We start from the raw sequence: 22,933 nt of genomic DNA on the forward strand, positions 1-22,933 counted from the left end.
TGTGATATCTGTATTTGTTTCTGATATCGAGAGAATCCACGTAAAACATCTACTTCTGTCATCAGTAATAATCTGACCAGGGATAACACCAACAGTTAGAGAGGAACCTGTCATTACCTGTGGCAGCAGAGATATCAGAGATTCCAAAAAGAAAAGCAAGGTTAAAATTTCAAATATAATCACATGAAATATCAGAAAGCCAGGGGATAGAAATATAGGAGAGCAAAATCTTAGAGGTCAAAACAAGTAGTTAAGTACTGCACATGATAATAAAAAGTAAAGTCTTTTCCTAAGGCAGAGCCTGGCTGCTGCCTAGCTTCTTTGACAATTCTTGGTAGGCTTTCATGGCTTTATAAGGGCTTATACTTTAGGTAAAGTTATAGTCAGGGAAACGGTGGGTGTAGGTTGGCTCTGTAGAAATGAAGCATTACAGGAGCACTGCAGTGAGAAAGAAACTGATACTGATGATACTTCGGTCACACTAATAATACATGCTAATGATAATCATAGCAATCATGGTAATGACAGAAAATATATATATAATATTAACATGCTTCTATTTGCACATATACATATGTGAATAGAAACATTGATTTAAAGACATGAAAGTATAGAAATAGCCTACACCTGATAAAGATATGCTCATACACAATAACAAACCTCAGTATAAACAGAGATTTTGATGTATCACAGAATTCTGCAATAGATCACAATTTTGACACTATGGGAAGTGTCATTTTCAGAACTTTTCTTTATCTCCATTATCTCCATTCTCTATTTCCAACATTCCTGGAGACTGAACTCAAGGATCAGTAAATATTCTCAACCTTAACCATAGCAGACTTCATTCATCCCATATATGCTTGTTATTTTTCCCCATTGACAGAAGGCATTGTACCATGAAATATACAACATATCTCTGACACACCTGACGAAAACAAACAATGGGGAAAGATTGACTATTTAATAAATGGTGATGGGAAAACTGGCTAGCCAAATGAAGAAAGCTGAAAGTGGACCCCTTCCTTACACCTTATAAAATAATTAACTCAAGATGGATTAAAGACTTAAACATAAGATCTAAAACCATAAAAACTCTAGAAGACAACCTAGCCAATACCATTCAGAACATAGGCATAGGCAAAGACTTCACGACCAAAACACCAAAAGCAGTGGCAACAAAAGCCAAAATTGAGAAATGGGATCTAATTAAACTAAAGATAGCTTCTGCACAGCAAAAGACACTATCATCGGAGTGAACACACAACCTACAGAGTGGGAGAAAATTTTTGCAATCTATCCATCTAACAAAGGGCTAATATCCAGAATCTACAAGGAACTTAAACAAATTTACAAGAAAAAAACAACCCCATCAAAAAGTGGGAAAAGGATATGAACAGACACTTCTCAAAAGAAGACATTTATGCGGCCAATAAACACATGAGAAAAAGCTCATCATAGGCTGGGCGTGGTGGCTCACGCCTGTAATCCCATCACTTTGGGAGGCCAAGGCGAGTGGATCACAAGGTCAGGAGTTTGAGACTTGCCTGGCCACTATGGTGAAACTCTGTCTCTACCAAAAACACACAAAAAAACTTTAGCCAGGCGTGGTGGTATATATCTGTAATCCCAGCTACTCAAGAGGCTAAGACAGGAGAATTGCTTGAACCCATTAGGTGGAGGTTGCAGTGAGCCGAAATTGTGCCACTGCACTCCACCCTGGGTGACAGAGTGAGGCTGTCTCGAAGAAAAAAAAAAAAAGCTCATCACCCCTGGTCCAATGAGATACCATCTCGCGCCAGTTAGAATGGCAATCATTAAAAAGTCAGGAAACAACAGGTGCTAGAGAGGATGTGGAGAAATAGGAATGCTTTTACACTGTTGGTGGGAGTGTAAATTAGTTCAACCATTGTGGAAGACAGTGTAGCAATTCCTCAAGGATCCAGAACTAGAAATATCATTTGACCTAACAGTCTCATTACTAGGTACACATCCAAAGGATTATAAATCATTCTACTATAAAGACACATTCACACATATGTTTATTGCAGCACTATTCACAAGAGCAAAGACTAGGAACCAACCCAAATGCCCATCAATGATAGACTGGATAAAGAATATGTGGCACATATACACCATGGAATACCATGCAGCTATAAAAAAGGATGGATTAATGTCTTTTGCAGAGACATGGATGAAGCTGGAAACCATCATTCTCAGCAAACTATCACAAGAACAGAAAACCAAACACCACATGTTCTCACTCATAAGTGGGAGTTGAACAATGAGAACACATAGACACAGGGAGGGGAACATCACACACTGGGGCCTGTCAGTGGGTAGGAAGGAAAGAGGAGGGATAGCATTAGGAGAAATACTTAATGTAGATGACGAGTTGATGGGTGCAGCAAACCACGACAGCACATGTATACCTATTTCACAAAACTGCAAGTTCTGCAAATGTATCCCAGAACTTAAAGTGTATGTATGTGTGTATATATACACACAAATGTAAATGTAAATGTAAATAAATTGAAAAATGGTAAAAATAGAAATATGTTTCCTACACAAATAGCGACATAATAAAGCAAGATAGAATGTATGTTTGAGTTAAAAAAAATTGCTTAGAAGACAACTTGAATTCCATTCCAAGGAACTAGTTTTCAAAAGTTTACAACCAGATTTCAGTTTGGCAAAAGGCAACAATGCTGTTTTGAAAATAATTTCTGAAAAGAGCTTCCCCAGCAGTTCCAAATGGCAGTCCTGATACAAGGAAGTAGGGGCAATTTTGTTACCACCAGGAACACTGAATTTATTTTCAGACCTTGAAATTCTGGGAGGCCCTCGAATAATAATCAACTACAATATTTTACTTTACATAGAAATATTGTTTTAATGTTAATATAAAAGCTTGTATATGAACTAAAATTGTCAATCTGCCACTTTTAAGAAAGAAGAATCCATTATGTCCCTAATCTATAGTGAGTTGATATGTTCCATAAGCAGTTCTGGAAGGAGGCTACACTTAGAGCATAAATTGGTATAGATCGCTTTGCTCTCACAGATAGCGACACAATATTTTCTGCTGAATGGGAAAAAGTTTGAAGGCATAAATCAAGATAAAGCAATCATCTGACAAAGAATTACAAAGAGGCCCCATACCTTTTTCTTAGTGAACTCCGTGTGACACATTGATTTTCCACTGAAGATAAAAGCCAAAATCATGTGTCATCAATAGAAAGCAAGCAAAACTATTTGGTTCAATATGTTATGGTACTTAATGAAAAAAAACTTGCAGAGAAAAGACAAATCTAAAATGTTGCACATGATTCAAACAAGTCTGGATCAGAAGAGACATTTCAGAGGTCACTGCTAGAGAGTCGAGGATACATTAGAGAGAAATAAACTCCTGCTTTTTTGTTTATCTACTTACATACACAGATACTGTCTGATGAAGATGATTGATATCAGGTATGGTATTTGATGGTATAGTCATTTACAAAATAATTCATCCCTTATGATCTAATGCAATTTTCTTCATATTACACGTGTATATTTAAATACTTCCTTGTGAAGTGGAGGCTAGCCAGGCTGCTGTTAGCATATCCAGTACATTTCTGCAAATTCCAAAATGGCAAATCCCACAGTTGAAATTTCAACCTCTCTAGCGTCCCTCGGCTGGAGTGCATAATCACGGCAAAAGTCTGCAACATCAGAGGTGGCCGCCACAGACACAAAGTCTATGTTTCTTACTCCATTCTACCAAATCTAGTCAGCAGTCTGGGTGAGGGGTCTTGGCAGTATCTATGAGCAGAAAGCATTCAAATGGCTGGTATATGTGCTTCTGGGGAAACTAAGGGGAAAAAAGAGAGAGGGAGGGAGGGAGGGAACAAGAAAGAAGAAGGAAACTCAAGGAGAGAGGAAGGGAAGGAGGCTGGCAAGAAGGGATGGAGGGAGCAAGGGAGGGAGGAATAAAGGAAGGAAGTTACACCAAGTTTCAAAACTGGCCACGGACTGAGAAGGATTAAGAGACAAACGGAATTGAAAGCATTTATGTTCATACTCGGTATTTTTCTTACCCATTCTTGCAAATTAGTAATTTAAAAATTTTCATTTCCACAAATCCACGTGTTTTCCTGTTCCTCTCTCTCCGCTCTTTTTCCTTCTTTCCTTCCTGACTTTCTTCTTTCTTTTCAACATAGGTTATATAAATGTGTGAGAGCTATCACTAGTCTACATTAATCATCAGGATTTCCCTGTATATTTCCAATTAAGATGACCCATAATAATATTCTACTGTAATTTTGGAGGGTCCAAAATACTAGATGGCATTTAGTGTTTTGGAAATCATGACAAGTCTAACAGGACTTTAAAAAACCTATCAAGACATCTGATGTGTTTTCTTGCCCATACACTCTTTAATGAGGTCTGCTTGACCCTTTCTTCTTCCCTTCTCTAGTCATGGGTTCTTCACACTGAAAACTAAGCTTTGCATCAGTGTTTGACGAACAGGTGACATAATAAACTGCAGTTACATTTTAAATTCAGCTCAAGATGGTAGATGAGAAATCTAAGATTGTGAAGTGAGATTTAGCATGCTGTTCAGTATGCAACAAATCTGAGTGTTGCTCACACAGGATTCATACCAACAGGCTCCTTCCAAAACCTTTCAATGCAAATTCTAGCAAATGCACACTTGGAAGAAAAATGTTCCATGAAGTTGTATATGTAAATTTATACTTTCAGCATTTATGTATATAATTTCAGGGGAAGTGGGATCAACTTAACATTATTAAACATAGTCCAATGATACTTACAACATAACTTCAGAAACATTTTATTACTAGAAGTATTTTAAAAAGGATGTACCATTTAGGATTTAAGACACACCCCACAAATGAAAAAACAAATGAGATTATAAACAACATTTTTTAAGAAAATTATGCCATCTCTTTCACTACAAAATCCTCCTGGGGGAAAAATATCTTTTCCTTCATTATTAAAGGATGTTATCAGAGCACAGTGGAATTCTTTCAGATTTAGTCAGAAGGTTCTCTGGAGTTGAGAGATCTATTGGAGAATATTTTCTTTGAAAGTCCATGTCCTTTCCCCAGGCCTACATCATATATAAATAAACATTTCAGAAAAGGGGCCATGTTAGGAAAAAGTGGGTTGAAGATTGTAAGACCTGGTTCCTGGGTGCCAAATAATTCACAAGTTGGAATAAGCTGGGTTTCTGTAACACTTCTCTATGACTGCCATTGATACTGAACTATGCCAAGGCACTAAGTCCTACCAAGGAAAAGCAGGAGGAAAACAGGTGTAAGAAAACGTTTCCTGTCAGTGTGTCCAGAGATAGCATGAGTCAACAGCGGCTCCTCATGAAGCCATCGATTCGTAACACTGGAGTATCTAGAATGCATCTGGGTCGAATTATTAAAAAGAAAGTTCTTCTCAAGCTAGTTGTAATGGTAGCTACTTTAAAAAATTAATGTTCTGCGATTCTGATAAAAACCTATGTGGTGAACCAACAATAAAGGCGGCTGGAGATATTGGTATGAAATAGTTATTTTTCCTTATATACCTGGACGTTCATATAAGAAATTATACTTTTGGAAGGTCTGTCATATTCTCAGTGTATAAGAGTTGAATCATTTTTAGAAGTTATTGTCAGAATTTTGCTTTAATAGTGCAATAAAGTGTGCATTCTCTCTCTCTCATTTTCATTCAACAGCCTCTACAAATTGAGCCTGGCTCAAAGGTCTTTCCCTCTTGGAATATGACTCCTCCCCTGTCCCTCTACATAGGCTGTTCTATAACAAATTATTTTGCTGTCTTGATTTTTCAGAGACCTCATGCTAGTAGTAGAGAGCCAGGAGAAAGTGAGATGTCCTATATAAAAGGCCTGCTAGAAAAAGAAATCAGCACTGAGTTCTAAGGATACTGAACAACTTTTTAAAAAACAAGCAAGCCATATTAAACACATTAGTTACAACCAAATTAGATAAAACCATGAAAATTATCCAAGAAGAAAAAGTACATCACCTGTCTAGGTTTAAAATTGCTTAAGGCTGCCATCCAAGGACCATCTATGATAACAAATACAGTAGTCTGTATTGACACAAAGTTTTAGCGATAGACGTAATTACATTCTTCTGCTGGTGGTGTTCTAGAATAAATGGAATATCTGCTGATCAAATCTGAATGCATCCCATAATATTAGCATGTAGGATCCCAGATCTGCAGGCACTATCTCTTTCTCAGATCTACACTTTGAATATTATGTTAGTTAAAATGAGAAGTATGTTAGAAAATGTCTTTTACAAAAGAAATATTGGCTGAGTATGGTGGCTCATGCCTGTAATCCCAACACTCTGGGAGGCCAAGGTGAGAAGATCTCTTGAGCTCAAGAATTTGAGACCAGCTTGGGCAACATATCTATAAAAAATTTTAAAACTTAGCCGGTGTGGTGGTGCACACCTATAGGCACAGCTACTTCAGAGGCTGAATCAAGAGGATCACTTGAGCTTGGGAGTTTGAGGTTGCAGTGAACTATGAACATGGCACTGAACTCCAGTCTGGGCAACAGAGTGAGAACTTGTCTTCAAAAAAATAAAAAAGAAGAAAAAAATAGGAAATATTGTGTTCACATCTGCTATGGTACTCTTTCTTATATAAACTATTTCTTTGCAGTATTCTAGAGGATTTAAGACAAATTTACAACTGAATAATTTCATATGGTATATTATTGCATTAGTATAGTATGGTATTATATAATTAGTATAAGTGACCAGTGCTGCAACAACCACATTCCAAAAAGTATTGTGATCCTCCAAAATTACAATGTCTAAATGACATTATTCTCCTTCATGAGACCATTATACCTTAATTTTTCAGCACCATGAAAATCTACAAATGCCCTCTAAAATATATTTAGAAAACGTGGGGAAAAAATAGATACAGTTTCAGAAGATACATATATTTTGAAAATTAGCCTTTTTGGAATAAATTATTCTTTATGACATATAAATAAACACATTTTTCAGACTGGCGGGGTAACATTTGCATCAGTCAAAATAATTAGATTACTAAAACCTGTAATCTTATTAGAAAAATGGTTTATTCAGAGAATCATTGGAATTATTAGCCTTCAAGCTGCTATAGATTGAATCTGATCAAAATAATTAAGATAATATTATTTCATTTTTCAGTATAATATCTCCTTAGTATTTTTGTTTCTTATTTAATATGTGATTATATTTACTTCTGTGAATAATATGGATGAAGATCGTTACAGTGTCAAGATCACTGGGTTCAGAGCACAGAAACCTCAAGTCTATTCTTTTTTCTTAAATACCTGTAAGACTTTAAAGAAGACAGAGTTTCTGGACTCTAATTTCTCTATCTGTAGAATAAATGGGTTAGACCAAATAACTCCTTTCTGCTTATAAATTTTCTAATTATATGACTGAGCTTACACCTGGAAAACAGTCTATCTCCTGTATAAATTAATGATAGAAATGAAAACCACCACGTTTCATGACATTAACCACATAAATATCAACATCAACTGCTCAGAAGGACTTAAGTGCAAGTATCACAGGAATTCTGAAGCACAGAGAACTAAATATAAGAAATGTAACATTCTTCGTATTTTCAAAGAAGATTTTAATAATATATGTAAACACAGTAGCCTGTTCATAAGAAAAAAGAAAAGGGACGTCTTAGCATATTCAGGGTTCAACCAAAACTACTACTGGAATGTAAATCAAAGTAATATTCACCTAACTGTCATAATTGGCATGAATAATTTTAAGTAAAACACTTTTATTTGATATGAAATGTGAACAATAAGCCAAAACAGAGAAAATTAATCAATTGATCATTTATTGAAACTGAAATAAAAATATATAATTATTGAAGTCTCTTATATACATAAACCAATCATTGCTTAAATGAGCTGACATACTAGCTCCATAGTTTTATGTCACTAAGGAACTCTTTTGAACACAATAAAGAAACCAGAATTGAGCACAAAGAATGATGAACTGGGAAGTTCATGGCTTTCTATCTACTAATTAGGAGTACAATCATTCAGTCAAACAGCCACTCAACAAACATTTAGCATACAGCTTCTGGATACCAGGTACTGGTGTAGGTGCTAGAGCAACAAGGAAATAGTCCCTGCATTCAGTGAGCTCACAGGCAAGTAAACAAGTAAGTATAAAGACTGCATGACTGATTGGGAGCGGTGGTTCATGCCTGTAATCCCAGCACTTTGGGAGGCCAACGTGGGCAGATCACGAGGTCAAGAGATCGAGACCATCCTGGCCAACATAGTGAAACCCCGTCTCTACTAAAAATACAAAAATTAGCTGGGCACGGTGGTGCACGCCTGTAGTTACTTGGGAGGCTGAGGCAAGAGAATCAGTTGAACCTGGAAGGTAAAGGTTGCAGTGAGCTGAGATCACACCACTGCACTCCAGCCTGGTGACAGAGTGAGACTCTGTCTCAAAAAAAAAAAAAAAAAAAAGACTCCATGATAAATGTGTATCTACAAAGGGCACAAAGGAATGAGTAGCTAATCCCCAAAGCCATATGGAGCAGTCAGTATAAGCTTCAGGAAAAGAAACTGAAGTAAAAAGCTAACCTGAATCTGAAAAAAATGAGTAGGTATTTTCCAAGCACGTTTCAGGGGAAAAGTTGCAGGATGCAGAAGTCCTCCCAAGTACAAAAAGAGAATGAACTCTGGACAACTGGCAATTTATGGCACACAGGAATCAGTAAATGTAGGGATGAGAGGCACACAGAAACATGGGCAAAAACAGGAATTTTGACTTTATTCCATAAATCATGGAAAGCCACCAATGGGTTTTAAGTAATAAAATACTAAGACCAGGTTTGCATTTTAGAAAGATCAATTTGATTTCAGTGAGGAGGTCCAAAAATGAGAGCAGCAAGGCCAGATAGAAGTCCTGCTGCAACTAGCTATGGTTAGAGATGCAGACCAAAACTAAGGTGAAATCATTTAGAAGAAAGAACGTGGATATAAGAGCCATTGGTTTGGCCTCTCCACATCATTTTTTTAATTTTATTTTCATTTATTTATTTATTTATTTTTTCAGACAGAGTCTCGCTCTGTCGCCCAGGCTGGAGTGCAGTGGCGTGATCTTGGCTCACTGCAAGTTCTGCCTCCCGGGTTCACACTATTCTCCTGCCTCAGCCTCCCGAGTAGCTGGGACTACAGGCACGTGCCACCACGCCCAGCTAATTTTTTCTATTTTTTAGTAGAGATGGGGTTTCACCATGTTAGCCAGGATGGTCTCGATCTCCTGACCTCGTGATCCACCCACCTCGGCCTCCCAATGTGCTGGGATTACAGGCTTGAGCCACCATGCCCAGCTGGCCTCTCCACATCTTTACTGTTATACTGATAACATGGGGATGAAAATAAATATTATTTGTATTTAAACTATTATTGTTATGTGAAAATTAAACAAATAACATACTATGATAACATCGGAGGTTCAAGAAATATTAAGTCTTGAAAATAGGAAAGATGAAAGGAAGGAAACAGGGAGTGGGGAGGAAAGTAGGAGAAAGGAGAGAATATAGGAATGAGAGAGGAGGAAAATAATAAGAAAGAAGTAGAAAGCTAGGTACGGTGGCTCATGACTGTAATCCCAGCGCTTTGGGAGGCCGAATCAGGCAGATCACAAGGTCAGGAGTTCAAGACCAGCCTGGCCAATATGGTAAAACCTTGTCTCCACTAAAAATACAAAAATTAGCTGGGTGTGGTGGCAGGCACCTATAGTCCCAGCTACTCGGGAGGCTGAGGCAGGAGAATCACTTGACCCTGGGAGGCAGAGGTTGCAGTGAGCTGAGATCACACCACTGCACTCCAGCCTGGGTGACAGAGAAAGATGCTGTCTCAAAAAAAAAAAAAAAAAAAAAGAAAAAAAAAAAAAGAAAGAAGTAGAAAAAGATATAGTATTTCTTAATCAGCAGAAGCTACTCTTATTTTTCAATACTCTACCTTTCTAATGTATCACTGACAAGGAAAGGTCTTGAATAATTGACTGAAGTCAGAATAGGTAAGGCACTCTACCTGTGGATACATGAGAGGCCTTAAAAAGTTCATGGAAAATGTATATTATGAAAAAAACTATGCAAAGGTTTCAATTTTGGCAGCAAAATAAACTCATACTAATTTATTATAGCATGTTTGAACAGGATCTAGTTTGAGACAGTAAGAAGGAGTAGACATTAGTTTGAAAAGAGCCCCTAGCAGAGCAATGTAAATTCTGCTAAAATTGAAGCAAGAACAAACATTAGATTATGATGAAGCTTGAGTGAAAGAATGGTGAAATCACTGATGCTTTACAAGAAGCTTGAGGGGACAATGCACCAAAGAAATCAGTAGTTCACAAGCGGACAGCTTTTTTAAAGAAGAAACGAGATGATGTGGAAGATGAAGTCCACAGGGACAGATCATCCATATCAATTTGCAAGGAAAAAAATTAATCTTGTTTGTGCCCTAATTGAAGAGGACTGATAATCAACAGCACAAACAATAGCCAACATCGTAGACATCTTAATTGGTTCAGCTTACACAGTTCTGACTAAAAAATTAAAGTTGAACCAACTTTCCACTGCATGGGTGCCAAAAGTGTTGTGCTCAGATCAGCTGCAGACAAGAGGAGAGCTCTCAATGGACATTTTAAAGAACTAGGGTCAAGATCCTGAAGGATTTCTTTGAAGAATTGTAACAGAAGATAAAACATGGCTTTCCCAGTATGATCCTGAGGGTAAAACACAATCAAAGCAATGGCTACCAAAGGTGGAAGTGGTCCAGTCAAAGCTAAAGGGGATCACTCAAGAGCAAAGGTCACGGCAACAGTTTTTTGGGGACATTCCAGGCATTTTGCTTGTTGACTTTGTGGAAGGTAAAAGAACAATAATAGACTGGGTAATTTATAAAGAAAAAGAGGTTTAATGAATTCACATATCTGTACCGCTACCTGTATAAATATGGAAATATCTTCACCGCTACCTGTACAAACATGGAAATATCTACACCGCCATCTCTTTAAACATGGAAATATCTACACTGCTATGTGTATAAACAAGGAAATATCTACAGCGCCATCTCTATAAACATGGAAATATCTACACCGCTATCTGTATGAACATGAAAATATCTACAGCGCCATCTGTATAAATATGGAAGTATCTACACCGCCATCTGTATAAACATGGAAATATCTACACCGCCATCTGTATAAACATGGAAATATCTACACCGCCATCTGCATAAACATGGAAATATATACACCGCCACATATATAAACATGGAAATATGCAAGCCGCCATCTCTATAAACTTGGAAATATCTACACCGCTATCTCTATAAACATGGAAATATCTACACCGCTATGTGTATCAACATGGAAATATCTATACCACTATCTCTATAAACATGGAAATATCTTCACCGCTATCTGTATGAACATGGAAATATCTACACCGCTATATGTGTAAACATGCATACATCTTCACCGCTATCTGTATGAACATGGAAATATCTACACCGCCATCTGTATGAACATGGAAATATCTTCACCGCCATCTGTATGAACTTGGATATATCTACACAGCCATCTGGATGAACATGGAAATATCTGCACCGCTATCTGGATGAACATGGAAATATCTGCACTGCTATCTGTATGAACATGGAAATATCTACACAGCCATCTGGATGAACATGGAAATATCTACACCGCTATCTGTATGAACATGGAGATACGTACACCGCTGTCTGTATGAACATGGAAATATCTACACCGCTATCTGTATGAACATGGAAATATCTACACCGCTATCTGTATGAACATGGAAATATCTTCACCGCCATCTGTATGAACATGGATATATCTACACAGCCATCTGGATGAACATGGATATATCTACACCGCTATCTGTGTCAACATGCATACATCTTCACCGCTATCTGTATAAACATGGAAATATCTACACCGCTATCTTTATGAACATGGAAATATCTACACCGCTAACTGTTTGAACATGGAAATATCTACACAGCTATCTGCATGAGAATTGAAATATCTACACAGCTATTTGCATATACATGGAAATATCTATACAGCTATCTCTTTACACATGGAAATACCTACACCGCCATCTGTATAAACATGGAAATATCTACACCGCCATCTCTATAAACATGGAAATATCTCCACCGCCATCTCTATAAACATGGAAATAATTACACCGCTATCTCTATAAACATGGATATATCTACACCGCTATCTGAATAAACATGGCAATATCTACACTGCTGTCTGTGAAACAGGGAATTATCGACACCGCTATCTCTATAAACATGGAAATATCTACATGACTATCTCTATAAACATGGAAATATCTACACCAATATCTCTGTAAACATAGAAATATCTATACCGCTATGTGTATAAACATGGTAATATCTACACAGCTATGGGTATAAACATGGAAATATCTACACCGCCATCTGTATAAACATGGAAATATCTACACCGTCATCTCTATAAACACTGAAATATCTAAACCGGCATCTGTATGCACATGGAAATATCTACACCGCCATGTGTATAAATATGGAAATATCTACACCGCTATCTGTATGAACATGGAAATATCGACACCACCATCTGTATAAACAAGTAAATAACTATAATGCCATCTCCATAAACATGGAAATATCTACACCGCTATCTGTATAAACATGGAAATATCTACACCGCTATCTGTATAAACATGGAAATATCTACACCACTATCTGTATAATCATGGAAATATCTTCAGCGCTATCTGTATAAAAATGGAAATATCTACACAGCTATCTGTCAATACAAGGAAATATCTACACCGCCATCCCTATAAACATGTAAATATCTACATTGCCATCTGAATAAACATGGGAATATCTACACCGCTATCTGTATGTACATGGAAATATCTACACCGCTATCTGTATAAACATGGAAATATCTACACTGCTATCTGTAAAACAGGGAAATATCTACACCGCTATCTGTATAAACATGGAAATATCTACAACGCTCTCTCTATAAACATAGAAATACCTACACCGATATCTCCATAAACATGGAAATATCGCCACTGCTATGTGTAAAAACATGGAAATATCTACACCGCCATGTCTATAAACATGTAAATATCTACACCGTCATCTGTATAAACATGAAAATATCTACACCCAGTCTGTATCAAAATGGAAATATCCACACCGCCATCTGTATGATCATGGAAATATCTACACCGTTATATGTATAAACACAGAAATATCTACACCGTTATCGGTATAAACATGGAAATGTCAACACTGCTATCTGTATAAACATGAAAATATCTACTCTGCTATCTGTAAAACAGGGAAATATCTACACCGCTAACTCTATAAACATGGAAATATCTACAATGCTCTCTGTATAAACATGGAAATATCTACACCGCTGTCTGTATAAACATGGAAATATCTTCACCGCTATCTGTATAAACATGTAAATACCTACACCGCTATCTATATAAACATGGAAATATCTACACCGCTATCTGTGTAATCATGGAAATATCTACACCGCTATCTGTATAAACATGCAAATATCTACACCGATATCTCCATAAACATGGAAATATCAACAACGTCATCTGTATGAACATGGAAATAACTACACAGACATCTGTGTGAACATGGAAATATCTACACCGACATCTGTATGAACATGGAAATATCTACACCGCCATCTGTATGAACATGCAAATATCTTCACCGCCATCTGTATGAAGATGGAAATATCTACACCGCCTTCTGTATAAACATGGAAATATCTACACCGCTATCTGTATGAACATGGAAATACCTACAAACCTATCTCTATAAACATCGAAATATTTACACTGCTATCTGTATAAACAAGGAAATATCTACACCGCCATCTCTATAAACATGGAAATATCTACACTGCCATCTGTATAAACATGGAAATATCTACACCGCTATCTGTATAAACATGGAAATATCTACACTGCTTTCTGTGAAACAGGGAAATTTCTACACTGCTATCTCTATAAACATGGAAATAACTAAACCACAATCTCTATAATCATGGAAATATCTACACCACTATCTCTATAAACATGGAAATATCTACACCACTATCTCTATAAACATGGAAATATCTACACCGCTATGTGTATAAACATGGAAATATCAACACTGCTATCTGAATAAACATGGAAATATCTACAGCGATAATTGTATAAACATGGAAATATCTACACCGCCATCTCTATAAACATGGAAATATTTACACCGCCGTCGGTGAGAACATGGAAATATCTGTACGCCATCTCTATAAACTTGGAAATATCTAAACAGCCATCTGTATCAGCTTGCAAATATCTACACCGCCAGCTGAATGATGATGGAAATATCTACACGGCTATCTGTATAAACACAGAAATATCTGCACTGCTATCTGTATAAACATGGAAATATCTACACCGCTATCTGTATAAACATGGAAATTTCTACACCGCTATCTGTATAAACATGGAAATATCTACACCGCTATCTGTATAAATATGGAAATATCTACACCGCTACCTGTAAAAACATGGAAATATCTACACCGCTATCTGTATGAACATGGAAATATCTTCACCGCCATCTGTATGAACATGGATATATCTACACAGCCATCTGGATGAACGTGGAACTATCTACACAGCCATCTGGATGAACATGGAATTATCTACACCGCTATCTGTTTAAACATGCATACATCTTCACCGCTGTCTGTATAAACATGGAAATATCTACACCGTTTTCTGTATGAACATGGAAATATCTACACCGCTATATGTGTAAACATGCATACATCTTCACCGCTATCTGTATAAACATGGAAATATCTACACCGCTATCTGTATGAACATGGAAATATCTACACCGCTATCTGTTTGAAAATGGAAATATCTACACCGCTATCTGCATGAAAATGGAAATATCTACACAGCTATCTGCACATACATGGAAATATCTACAAAGCTATCTCTTTACACATGGAAATAAGTACACCGCTATCTCTATAAACATGGAAATATCTACACCGCCATCAGTATGAACATGGAAATATCTGCACCGTCATCTGTATGAACATATAAATATATACACCGCCATCTGAATTAAGATGAAGATATCTACACCGCTATATGTATAAACATGGAAATATCTACACCGCTACCTGTATAAACATGGAAATATCTACACCGCAATCTGTATAAACATGGAAATACCTACACCCCTACCTGTATAAACATGGAAATATCAGCACCGCTATCTGTATAAGCATGGAAATACCTACACCGCTATCTGTATAAACATGGAAATACCTACACCGCCATCTGTATAAACATGGAAATATCTACACCGCCATCTCTATAAACATGGAAATATCTCCACCGCCATCTCTATAAACATGGAAATATCTCCACCGCCATCTCTATAAACATGGAAATAATTACACCGCTATCTCTATAAACATGGATATATCTACACCGCTATCTGAATAAACATGGCAATATCTACACTGCTGTCTGTGAAACAGGGAATTATCGACACCGCTATCTCTATAAACATGGAAATATCTACACGACTATCTCTATAAACATGGAAATATCTACACCAATATCTCTGTAAACATAGAAATATCTATACCGCTATGTGTATAAACATGGAAATATCTACACAGCTATGGGTATAAACATGGAAATATCTACACCGCCATCTGTATAAACATGGAAATATCTACACCGTCATCTCTATAAACACTGAAATATCTAAACCGGCATCTGTATGCACATGGAAATATCTACACCGCCATGTGTATAAATATGGAAATATCTACACCGCTATCTGTATGAACATGGAAATATCGACACCACCATCTGTATAAACAAGTAAATAACTATAATGCCATCTCCATAAACATGGAAATATCTACACCGCTATCTGTATAAACATGGAAATATCTACACCGCTATCTGTATAAACATGGAAATATCTACACCACTATCTGTATAATCATGGAAATATCTTCAGCGCTATCTGTATAAAAATGGAAATATCTACACAGCTATCTGTCAATACAAGGAAATATCTACACCGCCATCCCTATAAACATGTAAATATCTACATTGCCATCTGAATAAACATGGGAATATCTACACCGCTATCTGTATGTACATGGAAATATCTACACCGCTATCTGTATAAACATGGAAATATCTACACTGCTATCTGTAAAACAGGGAAATATCTACACCGCTATCTGTATAAACATGGAAATATCTACAACGCTCTCTCTATAAACATAGAAATACCTACACCGATATCTCCATAAACATGGAAATATCGCCACTGCTATGTGTAAAAACATGGAAATATCTACACCGCCATGTCTATAAACATGTAAATATCTACACCGTCATCTGTATAAACATGAAAATATCTACACCCAGTCTGTATCAAAATGGAAATATCCACACCGCCATCTGTATGATAATGGAAATATCTACACCGTTATATGTATAAACACAGAAATATCTACACCGTTATCGGTATAAACATGGAAATGTCAACACTGCTATCTGTATAAACATGGAAATATCTACTCTGCTATCTGTAAAACAGGGAAATATCTACACCGCTAACTCTATAAACATGGAAATATCTACAATGCTCTCTGTATAAACATGGAAATATCTACACCGCTGTCTGTATAAACATGTAAATACCTACACCGCTATCTATATAAACATGGAAATATCTACACCGCTATCTGTGTAATCATGGAAATATCTACACCGCTATCTGTATAAACATGTAAATACCTACACCGCTATCTATATAAACATGGAAATATCTACACCGCTATCTGTGTAATCATGGAAATATCTACACCGCTATCTGTATAAACATGCAAATATCTACACCGATATCTCCATAAACATGGAAATATCTACAATGCTATCTGTATGAACATGGAAATATCTACACTGCCATCTGTATAAACTTGGAAATATCTACACCGCCATCTCTATAAACATGGAAATATCTACACCGCCCTCGGTATGAACATGGAAATATCAACAACGTCATCTGTATGAACATGGAAATAACTACACAGACATCTGTGTGAACATGGAAATATCTACACCGACATCTGTATGAACATGGAAATATCTACACCGCCATCTGTATGAACATGCAAATATCTTCACCGCCATCTGTATGAAGATGGAAATATCTACACCGCCTTCTGTATAAACATGGAAATATCTACACCGCTATCTGTATGAACATGGAAATACCTACAAACCTATCTCTATAAACATCGAAATATTTACACTGCTATCTGTATAAACAAGGAAATATCTACACCGCCATCTCTATAAACATGGAAATATCTACACTGCCATCTGTATAAACATGGAAATATCTACACCGCTATCTGTATAAACATGGAAATATCTACACTGCTTTCTGTGAAACAGGGAAATTTCTACACTGCTATCTCTATAAACATGGAAATAACTAAACCACAATCTCTATAATCATGGAAATATCTACACCACTATCTCTATAAACATGGAACTATCTACACCACTATCTCTATAAACATGGAAATATCTACACCGCTATTTGTATAAACATGGAAATATCAACACTGCTATCTGAATAAACATGGAAATATCTACAGCGATAAGTGTATAAACATGGAAATATCTACACCGCCATCTCTATAAACATGGAAATATTTACACCGCCGTCGGTGAGAACATGGAAATATCTGTACGCCATCTCTATAAACTTGGAAATATCTAAACCGCCATCTGTATCAGCTTGCAAATATCTACACTGCCAGCTGAATGATGATGGAAATATCTACACGGCTATTTGTATAAACACAGAAATATCTGCACTGCTATCTGTATAAACATGGAAATATCTACACCGCTATCTGTATAAACATGGAAATATCTACACCGCTATCTGTATAAACATGGAAATATCTACACCGCTATCTGTATAAATATGGAAATATCTACACCGCTACCTGTAAAAACATGGAAATATCTACACCGCTATCTGTATGAACATGGAAATATCTTCACCGCCATCTGTATGAACATGGATATATCTACACAGCCATCTGGATGAACGTGGAAATATCTACACAGCCATCTGGATGAACATGGAATTATCTACACCGCTATCTGTGTAAACATGCATACATCTTCACCGCTATCTGTATAAACATGGAAATATCTACACCGCTTTCTGTATGAACATGGAAATATCTACACCGCTATATGTGTAAACATGCATACATCTTCACCGCTATCTGTATAAACATGGAAATATCTACACCGCTATCTGTATGAACATGGAAATATCTACACCGCTATCTGTTTGAAAATGGAAATATCTACACCGCTATCTGCATGAAAATGGAAATATCTACACAGCTATCTGCACATACATGGAAATATCTACAAAGCTATCTCTTTACACATGGAAATAAGTACACCGCTATCTCTATAAACATGGAAATATCTACACCGCCATCAGTATGAACATGGAAATATCTGCACCGTCATCTGTATGAACATATAAATATCTACATCGCCATCTGAATTAAGATGAAGATATCTACACCGCTATATGTATAAACATGGAAATATCTACACCGCTACCTGTATAAACATGGAAATATCTACACCGCTATCTGTATAAACATGGAAATACCTACACCCCTACCTGTATAAACATGGAAATATCAGCACCGCTATCTGTATGAACATGGAAATATCTACACCGCTATCTGTATGAACATGGAAATATCTACACCGATATCTGTATGAACATGGAAATATCTTCACCGCCATCTCTATGAACATGGAAATATCTACACAGCCATCTGGATGAACAAGGAAATATCAGCACCGCTATCTGTATGAACATGGAAATATCTACACCGCTATCTGTATGAACATGGAAATATTTTCACCGCCATCTGTATGAACATGGATATATCTACACAGCCATCTGGATGAACATGGAAATATCTACACCGCTATCTGTATGAACATGGAAATATCTTCACCGCCATCTGTATGAACATGGATATATCTACACAGCCATCAGGATGAACATGGAAATATCTACACCGCTATCTGTATGAACATGGAAATATCTACACCGCTATCGGTATGAACATGGAAATATCTACACAGCCATTTGGATGAACATGGAAATATCTTCACCGCCATCTGTATGAACATGGATATATCTACACAGCCATCTGGATGAACGTGGAAATATCTACACAGCCATCTGGATGAACATGGAATTATCTACACCGCTATCTGTGTAAACATGCATACATCTTCAACGCTATCTGTATAAACATGGAAATATCTACACCGTTTTCAGTATGAACATGGAAATATCTACACCGCTATCTGTGTAAACATGCATACATCTTCACCGCTATCTGTATAAACATGGAAATATCAACACCGCTATCTGTATGAACATGGAAATGTCTACACCGCTATCTGTATGAACATGGAAATACATACACCGCTATCTGTTTGAAAATGGAAATATCTACACCGCTATCTGCATGAAAATGGAAATATCTACACAGCTGTCTGCACATACTTGGAAATATCTACAAAGCTATCTCTTTACACATGGAAATAACTACACCGCTATCTCTATAAACATGGAAATAACTACACAGCCATCTGGATGAACATGGAAATACCTACACCGCTATCTGTATGAACATGGAGATACATTCACCGCTGTCTGTATGAACATGGAAATATCTACACCGCTATCTGTATGAACATCAAATATCTACACCGCTATCTGTATGAACAAGGAAATATCTTCACCGCCATCTGTATGAACATGGATATATCTACACAGCCATCTGGATGAACATGGAATTATCTACACCGCTATCTGTGTAAACATGCATACATCTTCACCGCTATCTGTATAAACATGGAAATATCTACACCGCTATCTGTATGAACATGGAAATATCTACACCGCTAACTGTTTGAACAGGGAAATATCTACACCGCTATCTGCATGAAAATGGAAATATCTACACCGCTATCTGTATGAACATGGAAATACATACACTGCTATCTGTATGAACATGGAAATATCTACACCGCTATCTGTATGAACATGGAAATATCTACACCGCTATCTGTATTAACATGGAAATATCTACACCGCTATCTGTTTGAACATGGAAATATCTACACCGCTATCTGCATGAAAATGGAAATACCTACACGGCTATCTGCATATACATGGAAATAACTGTACAGCTATCTCTTTACACATGGAAATAACTACACCGCTATCTCTATAAACATGGTAATATCTACACCGTCATCTGTATGAACATGGAAATAACTGCACAGCCATCTGTATGAACATATAAATATCTACACCGCCATCTGTATTAAGATGGAGATATCTACACCGCAATCAGTATAAACATGGAAATATCTACACCGCTATGTGTATAAACATGGAAATATCTACACCGCTATCAGAATAAACATGGAAATATCTACACAGTTACCTGTATGAACATGGAAATATCAGCACCGCTATCGGTATGAACATGGAAATATCTACACAGCCATCTGTATGAATATGGAAATATCTTCACCGCCATCTGTATGAACATGGATATATCTACACAGCCATCTGGATGAACGTGGAAATATCTACACAGCCATCTGGATGAACATGGAATTATCTACACCGCTATCTGTGTAAAGATGCATACATCTTCACCGCTATCTGTGTAAACATGGAAATATCCACACCGCTATCTGCATGAAAATGGAATTATCTACTCAGCTATCTGCATATACATGGAAATATCTACAAAGCTATCTCTTTACACATGGAAATTACTACACCGCTATCTCTATAAACATGGAAATATCTACACCGCCATCTGTATGAACATGGAAATATCTACACCGCTATCTGTATAAACACGGAAATATGTACACCGCTACCTGTATAAACATGGAAGTATCAGCACCGCTATCGGTATGAACATGGCAATATCTACACGGCTATCTGTATGAACATGGAAATATCTACACCGCTATCTGTATAAACATGGAAATATCTTCACCGCCATCTGTATGAACATGGATATATCTACACAGCCATCAGGATGAACATGGAAATATCTACACCGCTATCTGTATGAACATGGAAATATCTACACCGCTATCGGTATGAACATGGAAATATCTACACAGCCATTTGGATGAACATGGAAATATCTTCACCGCCATCTGTATGAACATGGATATATCTACACAGCCATCTGGATGAACGTGGAAATATCTACACAGCCATCTGGATGAACATGGAATTATCTACAGCACTATCTGTGTAAACATGCATACATCTTAAACGCTATCTGTATAAACATGGAAATATCTACACCGTTTTCTGTATGAACATGGAAATATCTACACCGCTATCTGTGTAAACATGCATACATCTTCACCGCTATCTGTATAAACATGGAAATATCAACACCGCTATCTGTATGAACATGGAAATGTCTACACCGCTATCTGTATGAACATGGAAATACATACACCGCTATCTGTTTGAAAATGGAAATATCTACACCGCTATCTGCATGAAAATGGAAATATCTACACAGCTGTCTGCACATACTTGGAAATATCTACAAAGCTATCTCTTTACACATGGAAATAACTACACCGCAATCTCTATAAACATGGAAATAACTACACAGCCATCTGGATGAACATGGAAATAACTACACCGCTATCTGTATGAACATGGAGATACATTCACCGCTGTCTGTATGAACATGGAAATATCTACACCGCTATCTGTATGAACATCAAACATCTACACCGCTATCTGTATGAACAAGGAAATATCTTCACCGCCATCTGTATGAACATGGATATATCTACACAGCCATCTGGATGAACATGGAATTATCTACACCGCTATCTGTGTAAACATGCATACATCTTCACCGCTATCTGTATAAACATGGAAATATCTACACCACTATCTGTATGAACATGGAAATATCTACACCGCTAACTGTTTGAACAGGGAAATATCTACACCGCTATCTGCATGAAAATGGAAATATCTACACCGCTATCTGTATGAACATGGAAATACATACACTGCTATCTGTATGAACATGGAAATATCTACACCGCTATCTGTATGAACATGGAAATATCTACACCGCTATCTGTATGAACATGGAAATATCTGCACCGCTATCTGTTTGAACATGGAAATATATACACCGCTATCTGCATGAAAATGGAAATATCTACACAGCTATCTGCATAAACATGGAAATAACTATACAGCTATCTCTTTACACATGGAAATAACTACACCGCTATCTCTATAAACATGGTAATATCTACACCGTCATCTGTATGAATATGGAAATAACTGCACAGCCATCTGTATGAACATATAAATACCTACACCGCCATCTGTATTAAGATGGAGATATCTACACCGCTATCAGTATAAACATGGAAATATCTACACCGCTATGTGAATAAACATGGAAATATCTACACCGCTATCTGTATAAACATGGAAATATCTACACAGTTACCTGTATGAACATGGAAATATCAGCACTGCTATCGGTATGAACATGGAAATATCTACACCGCCATCTGTATGAATATGGAAATATCT

Source organism: Gorilla gorilla, chromosome 15 (genome assembly GCF_029281585.2).
Source record: "Gorilla gorilla gorilla isolate KB3781 chromosome 15, NHGRI_mGorGor1-v2.1_pri, whole genome shotgun sequence".
Lineage (NCBI taxonomy): Eukaryota > Metazoa > Chordata > Mammalia > Primates > Hominidae > Gorilla > Gorilla gorilla.